Source organism: Salmo salar, chromosome 18, assembly GCF_965601325.2.
Source record: "Salmo salar chromosome 18, fSalSal1, whole genome shotgun sequence".
In the NCBI taxonomy this organism is placed as follows: Eukaryota; Metazoa; Chordata; class Actinopteri; order Salmoniformes; family Salmonidae; genus Salmo; species Salmo salar.
In genome coordinates, this window is record NC_138308.1 from 62,793,395 (window position 1) to 62,803,916 (window position 10,522).

At 46.9% G+C, this 10,522-nt stretch overlaps 1 non-coding gene across 1 annotated transcript; it reads right to left on the reverse strand.

Moving 5' to 3' along the window:
* Nucleotides 1-3,896: 3,896 nt before the first annotated feature.
* On the reverse strand, nt 3,897-3,969 carry trnav-uac (transfer RNA valine (anticodon UAC)). The gene has a single exon. It is a non-coding gene; the product is annotated as a tRNA-Val (tRNA).
* Nucleotides 3,970-10,522: the final 6,553 nt, after the last annotated feature.

Consider the following 10,522-nt stretch of genomic DNA (forward strand, 5'->3'; position numbering starts at 1 on the left):
CACCACGCTGCGCCTTGGTCTACTCCTTTCGACAACCGTTACAGAACCACCCACCAAAAGAAGACCAAGCAGCGTGGATTGGCGCACCGGGGAGAAGGATGGACATGGAAGTCGGAACGTCGATTCTGGGAGGAGAAGTTAAGGGAGCTACAGGAGCCTGAGAGACAGCCCGCGGTGCGGTCGATACGGGCTCCTCAGCGTTGCCATGCTAGAGTGGGCACTCAGCCAGGGAGAAGTGCGCCGGTGCAGCACATCTGGCCACCAGTGCATCTCCTAGGTCCAGCCTACTCCGCGCCTGTTCTACGCACGGCAGCCATCATTCCCCAGCACAGCCCAATTGGCCCTGTGCCAGCGCTCCGCCCGTGCCGGGCTATAGTGACCATCCAGCCAGGATGGTGTGTGCCAGCCCTGAGCTCCAGATCTCCGGTATGCCTCCATAGCCCAGTATGTCCTGTTCCTGCTCCTCGTACTAGCCCTGAGATGCGTGTTACCAGTCTGGCACCTCCAAAGCCAGTCCCACGCATCAGGCCTCCAGTGCGCATTTCCTGTCCAGAGCTGCCAGAGTCGCCCGCCTGTCCGGAGCTGCCAGAGTCGCCCGCCTGTCCGGAGCTGCCAGAGTCGCCCGCCTGTCCGGAGCTGCCAGAGTCGCCCGCCTGTCCGGAGCTGCCAGAGTCGCCTGCCTGTCCAGAGCTGCCAGAGTCGCCCGCCTATCCGGGGCCCGCTGCGAGGGTCCCCAGTCCGGGGTCGGCGGCGAGGGTCCCCACTCCAGAGGCGCCACCTAAGTGGGCCAAGCCGAAGGTGGAGCGGGGTCCACGTCCCGCACCAGAACCGCCGCCGTAAGGAAGGCCCACCCAAACCCTCCCCTTTAGAGTCAGGTTTTGCGGCCGGAGTCCGCACCTTTGGGGGGGGGAGGGGGGTACTGTCACGCCCTGGCCATAGAGAAGGTTTTGTTCTCTATTTTGGTTAGGCCAGGGTGTGGCTAGGGTGGGCATTCTATGTTCCGTTTTCTACCTGCAGCCTCTACACTCTAACCACTAGGCTACCTGCCACCCCTTTATCTGTTTTTTAAACCAGGTTTTCTGTTTATTTGAGCAATATGAGATGGGATGGAGGTCCATGCAATTATGGCTCTATATATTACTGTATGCTTTATGGAATTTGTTCTGGATTAGAGGACTGTGAAAAGACCTCTTGTGGGGTAAGTGTGTGTGTCAGAGCTGTGTGTAAGCTGACTATGCAAACAATTTGGGATTTTCAACACATTAATGTTTCTCATAAAAAGAAGTGTTGCAGTCAGTCTCTCCTCAACTCTTAGCCAAGAGAGACTGGCATGCATAGTATTTATATCAGCCCTCTGATTACAAGGAAGAGCAAGACATGTCTTTGTTCTGGACCAGCTGCAGCTTAACTTGATGTTTCTTTGCAGCACTTGAACATATGACTGGACAATAATCAAGATAAGATAAAACTAGAGCCTGCAGGACTTGCTTTTTCGAATATGGTGTCAAAAAAATCAGAGCATCTCTTTATTACAGAGAGACCTCTCCCCATCTTTACAACAATTTAATCTATATGTTTTGACCATGACAGTTTACAATCTAAGGTAACGCCAAGTAATTTAGTCTCAACTTGTTCAACAGAAACACCATTCATTGCCAGATACAGCTTAGGTCTAGAACATAGGGAATGATTTGTACCAAATACAATGCACTTAGTTTTAGAGATGTTCAGGATCAGTATATTACTGGCCAACCATTCCAAAACAGACTGCAACTCTTTGTTAAAGGTTTCAGTGACTTCATTAGCTGTGGTTGCTGATGCATATATGGTTGAGTCATCAGCATACATGGACACACATGCTTTGTTTAATGCCAGTGGCAGGTCCTTGGTAACAATATAAAAGAATAGAGGGCCTAGAGAGCTGCCCTGCGGTACACCACACTGTACATGTTTGACATTAGAGACACTTCCATTAAAGAAAACCCTTTGAGATATATTAGATAGCTCTGAATCCACAGTTTGGCAGAGGATGAAAAGCCATACGTTTTTTCAATCCAAAAATATGATGGTCAATAATGTCAAAGGCTGCCCTGAAATCTAACAGTACAGCTCCACCAATCTGTTCATCATCAATGTATTTCAACCAATCCTCAGCTCACAATCTGCTTACCATCAATGTCTTTCAACCAATCATCAGCTCCACCAATCTGCTTATCATCAATGTCTTTCAACCAATCATCAGCTCCACCAATCTGCTTATCATCAATGTCTTTCAACCAATCATCAGCTCCACAATCTGCTTATCATCAATGTCTTTCAACCAATCATCATTCATTTGGGTTAGGCAAATCAAATCATTGTATTTTATTGGTCACATACACACATGGTTAGCAGATATTGTGAATGTAGCGAAATGCTTGAGCTTCTAGTTCCGACAGTGCAGCAATATCTAACAAGGAATATCTAACAATTACACAACAAAACCTAATATCTAACAATTCCACAGCAAATACCTAACAGAGCGATATCAAGATGGCGCCGGAGAACTAGGCTGAAGTTTTACGTATTCCTAACCAATTGTGTTTTTTTGTTTGTTTCTTTGCATTGTTTGTAACGATGCAAATAGTCTGGTAGCCATTTGATTATCAATCAAATCTATTTATAAAGCCCTTCTTACATCAGCTGATGTCACAAAGTGCTGTACAGAAACCCAGCCTAAAACCCCAAACAGCAAGCAATGCAGGTGTAGAAGCACGGTGGCTAGGAAAAACTCCCTAGAAAGGCCAGAACCTAGGAAGAAACCTAGAGAGGAACCAGGCTATGAGGGGTGGCCAGTCCTCTTCTGGCTGTGCCGGGTGGACATTATAACAGAACATGGCCAAGATCTTCAAATGTTCATAGACGACCAGCAGGGTCAAATAATAATAATCACAGTGGTTGTCGAGGGTGCAACAGGTCAGCACCTCATGAGTAAATGTCAGTTTGCTTTTCATAGCCGATCATTCAGAGTATCTCTACCGCTCCTGCTGTCTCTAGAGAGTTGAAAACAGCAGCTCTGGGACAGGTAGCACATCCGGTGAACAGGTCAGGGTTCCATAGCCGCAGGCAGAACAGTTGAAACTGGAGCAGCAGCACGGCCAGGTGGACTGGGGACAGCAAGGAGTCATCAGGCCAGGTAGTCCTGAGGCATGGTCCTAGGGCTCAGGCCTCAAACTTTATTTGCCACATGCGCATGCCCTTAACCAACAGTGCAGTTCAAGAAGAGTTAAGAAAATATTTACCAAATAAACCAAATAAAAAATAATAAAAATTAACACAATAAAATAACAATAACGAGGCTATATACAGGGGGTAATTTGAACATGTAGGTAGGGGTGAAGTGACATTGCATAGACAATAAACAGCGAGTAGCAGCAGTGTACAAAACAAATGAGGGGGGGGGGTCAATGTAAATAGCGAGCTGTAGGACCTTATATAGACAGGTGTGTGGACTCCAATCAAGTTGTAGAAACATCCCAAGGATGATCAGTGGAAACAGGATGCACCTGAGCTCAATTTTGAGTCTCATTGGAAAGGGTCTGAATACTTCTGTAAATAAGGTATTTCAGATTTTATTTTTAATACATTTGCAAAAACTTCTAAAAACCTGTTTTTGCTCTGTCATTATGGGGTATTGTGTGCAGATTGATGACCCAGTATGAAACCGGGAATATTTCTCGTGTGAAGCGAACGTGATAACCACTACACTACAGAAACTCCTGCTACAATTATCTGCAAGGAGTAACCGAATTTTACAGATATTCATGGCACGTATTCGAATTTCCAAAATTAGGCATTTATGAAAATGACTATTCTCTGTTAAAAGTACAGTACCTACTGCATGTGTCAAAGAGCACTGTTTCCGCCTGGTTTCGAACCAGGGACCTTCCGCATGTAAAGCGAACATGATAACCACTTCACTACAGAAACTGCTGCTACAATTATCTGCGAGGAGAAAACCTAATTTTACCGATATTCATGGCACATATTCGAATTTCCAAAATAAGCCATTAATGAAATTCTCTGTTACCACTATGGTACTTCTTGAATGTGTCAATGAGCGTTGTTTCCGCCTGTTTTCGAACCAGGGACCTTTCGCGTGTGAAGCAAAAGTGATAACCACTACACTACAGAAACTGCTGCTGCAATTATCTGCAAGGAGGAAACTGAATTTTACAGATATTCATGGCACGTATTCGAATTTCCAAAATAAGGCATTTATGAAAATAACTATTTTCTGTATAAATGCGGAACTCATTGCATGTGTCAAAGATCTCTGTTTCCGCCCGGTTTCAAAACGGGGACCTTTCCCGTGTGAAGCGAACGTGATAACCACTACACTACAGAAACTGCTGCTACATTTAGCTGCAAGAAGTAAACCGAATTGTACAGATATTCATGGCACGTATTCAAATTTCCAAAATAAGGCATTAATGAAATTCTCTGTTACCACTATGGTACTTCTTGAATTTGTCAATGAGCATTGTTTCCGCCTGTTTTCGAACCAGGGACCTTATGCGTGTGAAGCTAGCGTGATAACCACTACACTACAGAAACTGCTGCTACAATTAGCTGCAAGGAGTAAACCAAACTTTACAGATATTCATGGCACGTGTTCGAATTTCCAAAATTAGGCATTTATGAAAATAACTATTCTCTGTTTAAAGTACAGAACCTACTGCATGTGTCAAAGAGCACTGTTTCCGCCCGGTTTCAAACCGAGGATCTTTCGCATATACACCGAACGTGATAACCACTACACTACAGAAACTGCTGCAAAAATTAGCTGCAAGGAGTAAACCGAATTTGACAGATATTCATGGCACGTAATGAAATTCTCTGTTACCACTATAGTACTTCTTGAATGTGTCAATGAGCGTTGTTTCCGCCTGGTTTCGAACCAGGGACCTTTCACGTGTAAAGCGAACGTGATAACCACCTCACTACAGAAACTGCTGATTGAATTATCTGCAAGGAGTAAAACAAAGTTTACTGATATTCCTGGCACGTATTAGAATTTCCAAAATAAGGCATTAATGAAATTCTCTGTTACCACTATAGTACTTCTTGAATGTGTCAATGAGCGTTGTTTCCGCCTGGTTTCGAACCAGGGACCTTTCACGTGTAAAGCGAACATGATAACCACCTCACTACAGAAACTGCTGCTACAATTATCTGCAAGGAGTAAACAGAACTTTACAGATATTCATGGCACGTATTCGAATTTCCAAAATAAGGCATTTATGAAAATAACTATTTTCTGTATAAATGCGGTACTCATTGCATGTGTCAACGAACTCTGTTTCCGCCCGGTTTCAAAACGGGGACCTTTCGCGTGTGAAAGGTCTACTATGTGTCTACTATGTGTCTGTCTATCCCTGTTCTCTCCCCTCTGCACAGGCCATACAAACGCTCCACACCGCGTGGCCGCTGCCACTCTAACCTGGTGGTCCCAGCGCGCACGACCCACGTGGAGTTCCAGGTCTCCGGCAGCCTCTGGAACTGCCGGTCTGCGGCCAACAAGGCTGAGTTCATCTCAGCCTATGCTACCCTCCAGTCCCTAGACTTCCTGGCGCTGACGGAAACATGGATTACCACAGATAACACTGCTACTCCTACTGCTCTCTCCTCGTCTGACTACGTGTTCTCGCATACCCTTAGAGCATCGAGCCAGCGGGGTGGTGGCACTGGAATCCTCATCTCTCCCAAGTGGACATTCTCTCTTTCTCCCCTGACCCATCTGTCTATCTCCTCATTTGAATTCCATGCTGTCACAGTTACCAGCCCTTTCAAGCTTAACATCCTTATCATTTATCGCCATCCAGGTTCCCTTGGAGAGTTCATCAATGAGCTTGACGCCTTGATAAGTTCCTTTCCTGAGGATGGCTCACCTCTCACAGTTCTGGGTGACTTTAACCTCCCCACGTCTACCTTTGACTCATTCCTCTCTGCCTCCTTCTTTCCACTCCTCTCCTCTTTCGACCTCACCCTCTCACCTTCCCCCCCTACTCACAAGGCAGGCAATACGCTTGACCTCATCTTTACTAGATGCTGTTCTTCCACTAATCTCATTGCAACTCCCCTCCAAGTCTCCGACCACTACCTTGTATCCTTTTCCCTCTCGCTCTCATCCAACACTTCTCACTCTGCCCCTACTCGGATGGTATTGCGCCGTCCCAACCTTCGCTCTCTCTCTCCCGCTACTCTCTCCTCTTCCATCCTATCATCTCTTCCCTCTGCTCAAACCTTCTCCAACCTATCTCCTGATTCTGCCTCCTCAACACTCCTCTCCTCCCTCTCTGCATCCTTTGATTTCCTCTGTCCCCTATCCTCCAGGCCGGCTCGGTCCTCCCCTCCTGCTCCGTGGCTCGACGACTCACTGCGAGCTCACAGAACAGGGCTCCGGGCAGCCGAGCGGAAATGGAGGAAAACTCGCCTCCCTGCGGACCTGGCATCCTTTCACTCCCTCCTCTCTACATTTTCCTCTTCTGTCTCTGCTGCTAAAGCCACTTTCTACCACTCTAAACTCCAAGCATCTGCCTCTAACACTAGGAAGCTCTTTGCTACCTCTTTGCTACCTTTGCTACCTTGACGACATCCGATCCTCGTTTGCTAAGTCAAACGACACCGCTGGTCCTGCTCACACTGCCCTACCCTGTGCTTTGACCTCTTTCTCCCCTCTCTCTCCAGATGAAATCTCGCGTCTTGTGACGGCCGGCCGCCCAACAACCTGCCCACTTGACCCTATCCCCTCCTCTCTTCTCCAGACCATTTCCGGAGACCTTCTCCCCTTCCTCACCTCGCTCATCAACTCATCCTTGACCGCTGGCTACGTCCCTTCCGTCTTCAAGAGAGCGAGAGTTGCACCCCTTCTGAAAAAACCTACACTCGATCCCTCCGATGTCAACAACTACAGACCAGTATCCCTTCTTTCTTTTCTCTCCAAAACTCTTGAACGTGCCGTCCTTGGCCAGCTCTCCTGCTATCTCTCTCAGAATGACCTTCTTGATCCTAATCAGTCAGGTTTCAAGACTGGGCATTCAACTGAGACTGCTCTTCTCTGTGTCACGGAGGCTCTCCGCACTGCTAAAGCTAACTCTCTCTCCTCTGCTCTCATCCTTCTAGACCTATCTGCTGCCTTTGATACTGTGAACCATCAGATCCTCCTCTCCACCCTCTCCGAGTTGGGCATCTCCGGCGCGGCCCACGCTTGGATTGCGTCCTACCTGACAGGTCGCTCCTACCAGGTGGCGTGGCGAGAATCTGTCTCCGCACCATGCGCTCTCACCACTGGTGTCCCCCAGGGCTCTGTTCTAGGCCCTCTCCTATTCTCGCTATACACCAAGTCACTTGGCTCTGTCATATCCTCACATGGTCTCTCCTATCATTGCTATGCAGACGACACACAATTAATCTTCTCCTTTCCCCCTTCTGATAACCAGGCGGCGAATCGCATCTCTGCATGTCTGTCAGACATATCAGTGTGGATGACGGATCACCAGCTCAAGCTGAACCTCGGCAAGACGGAGCTGCTCTTCCTCCCGGGGAAGGACTGCCCGTTCCATGATCTCGCCATCACGGTTGACAACTCCCTTGTGTCCTCCTCCCAGAGTGCTAAGAACCTTGGCGTGATCCTGGACAACACCCTGTCGTTCTCCACTAACATCAAGGCGGTGACCCGATCCTGTAGGTTCATGCTCTACAACATTCGCAGAGTACGACCCTGCTTCACACAGGAAGCGGCGCAGGTCCTAATCCAGGCACTTGTCATCTCCCGTCTGGATTACTGCAACTCGCTGTTGGCTGGGCTCCCTGCCTGTGCCATTAAACCCCTACAACTCATCCAGAACGCCGCAGCCCGTCTGGTGTTCAACCTTCCCAAGTTCTCTCACGTCACCCCGCTCCTCCGCTCTCTCCACTGGCTTCCAGTTGAAGCTCGCATCCGCTACAAGACCATGGTGATTGCCTACGGAGCTGTGAAGGGAACGGCACCTCCGTACCTTCAGGCTCTGATCAGGCCCTACACCCAAACGAGGGCACTGCGTTCATCCACCTCTGGCCTGCTGGCCCCCCTACCTCTGAGGAAGCACAGTTCCCGCTCAGCCCAGTCAAAACTGTTCGCTGCTCTGGCACCCCAATGGTTGAACAAGCTCCCTCACGACGCCAGGACAGCGGAGTCAATCACCACCTTCCGGAGACACCTGAAACCCCACCTCTTTAAGGAATACCTAGGATAGGATAAAGTAATCCTTCTAACCCCCCCCCCCCCCCCCCCCTTAAAAGATTTAGATGCACTATTGTAAAGTGGTTGTTCCACTGGATATCATAAGGTGAATGCACCAATTTGTAAGTCGCTCTGGATAAGAGCGTCTGCTAAATGACTTAAATGTAAATGTAAATGATGTAGGGATCTGATTCTATGTGAAAATGTGGTTACTAGGGGGATGATAATTGTCTGTTGATTGGGTATTGATGACAAAGGAGAAGAGACAGAGGAAGTGTTGCGGTTTAGTGATTGGTGCAGATCACTCCCCTGAGGGGAGTCAGGATTAGAGGGAGGGAGATAGGAGTTAAGTTAGGATGAGAACCCTGGTTAGGGTAATGGTGAACATTAAGGTTAGGCGTGGGGTTTGGGGAGAGGTTAAAGTTAGGCGTGGGGTTTGGGGAGAGGTTAAGGTTAGGCGTGGGGTTTAAGAGGGTTTATGTTTGTGTTGGTGTCAAACCTTGGGTTGCACAGGCCTATTGCACCCCTACCGGTCCGGAGAAAGTGGGAGGACATGAGAGACTGAGAGCTCCGAGGGGCCATCCACAACAATTCAAAAGTAGGAGGAGGACAATCATCTAAAAACAACCTGGGAGTAGAAGGTTTAACCTTAAACCAAATTTCATATAAAATCACATTAGAACATGCATACCAGATCAATTAGATAACTAAAAAAGAAAAATGTAATTTTTTTTTAAAGTTGAATAAATAATCAGGTAAATAAGATGAAGGGATTACATGTCATGTTAAAATGTAATAAAATTCAGCACCAAATACAAAAAAAGACACCTCCAGGTTCAGCAATCAAATGCTTCTTTTTTATTATTTTAACCTCCTCCTCGTTCCAGTGGCCCCTCCATCCCTCTTAATTAGGTCCCCACCCCCTCCCACTATTAGTGTTTTCCATCATTCCTTAGCATTCATACCCAGTGGAGCCAAAGTATTAAGTTTTGAAATCCACCTGGATTCGGCCGCTTTCCTCTGGCCTGTGGTCCAGGTGGATTTCATCTCCAGACTGGTAATACGGAGGGAGGTGGTTGGGTGGGTTTGAAAATGTTGGACCAGGTGTGTTTGTAATATGTTTTTTCAAATTGTGTAGATGTGCTGTTTGAAGCGCGTCAAGACTGTGTGACCGGTTTCTCCTATATAAATGTTATGGCATAGACAATATTGGTGCTTTGAATGGTCATGAGTTGTGAGATAGGACTGGAGGTTTGTGCATGTGGATTTTGAATGTGTGAAAGATGTCTATAATACTGTTGTTCAATGGGTAGTTTAGGAGTGGGTTTATTGGAAAATGTAGCAAAAATTAAGATCCCTTAAGTTGGGGTTTCTGCGGAAAGCTGATATGGGTCTGAATTCCTGAACTGGGGGAAATGTGCGTTGTGTTTGGGTGAAAGCGACTTTCAGTCTAGAGTGAAGGAGTCTGTTTACGTCAGAGAAGGTGCTGATAATGGGTATAATCTGGGGTTCTGTGTCTGTTGGGGGAATAGGAACAGGGGGTCTGGGAAAGGTCTGAGGGTGGAGGACAGGGATAGGATGGGGGGGATGGGGATACGGACCCAGAATCGGGAAAGGGATAAGGATAGGTGTGGGCTGTTCCTCCAGGTCAGAAGTCAGTACCTGGTCCAGAGTTCTAATGGGAGGGTTAGGGTTAGGGTTAAGGTTAAGGTTTATGTTTGTATCAAACCTTGGGTTGCACGGGCCTATTGCACCTTTTACCGGTCTGGAGAAAGTGGGAGGACATGGGAGACTGAGAGCTCCGAGGGGCCACCCACAACAATTCAAAAGTAGGAGGAGGACAATCATCCAAAAACAACCTGGGAGTAAAAGGTTTAACCTTAAACCAAATTTCATATAAAATCACATTAAAACATGCATACCAGATCAATTAGATAACTAAAAAAGAAAAAGTATTTTTTTTTTAATAGTTGAATAAATAATCAGGTAAATAAGATGAAGGGATCACCTGTCATGTTAAAATGTATAATATAATAAAATTCAGCACAAAATACAAAAAAGACACCACCAGGTTCAGCAATCAAATGCTTCTTTTTTTATTATTTGAACTTCCTCCTGTTCCAGTGGCCCCTCCAGCCCTCTTAATTAGGTCCCCACCCCCTCCCACTATTAGTGTTCTCTGTTATTCCTTAATATTCATACCCAGTGGAGCCAAAGTATTAAGTTTTGAAATCCACCTGGATTCGGCCGCTTTCCTCT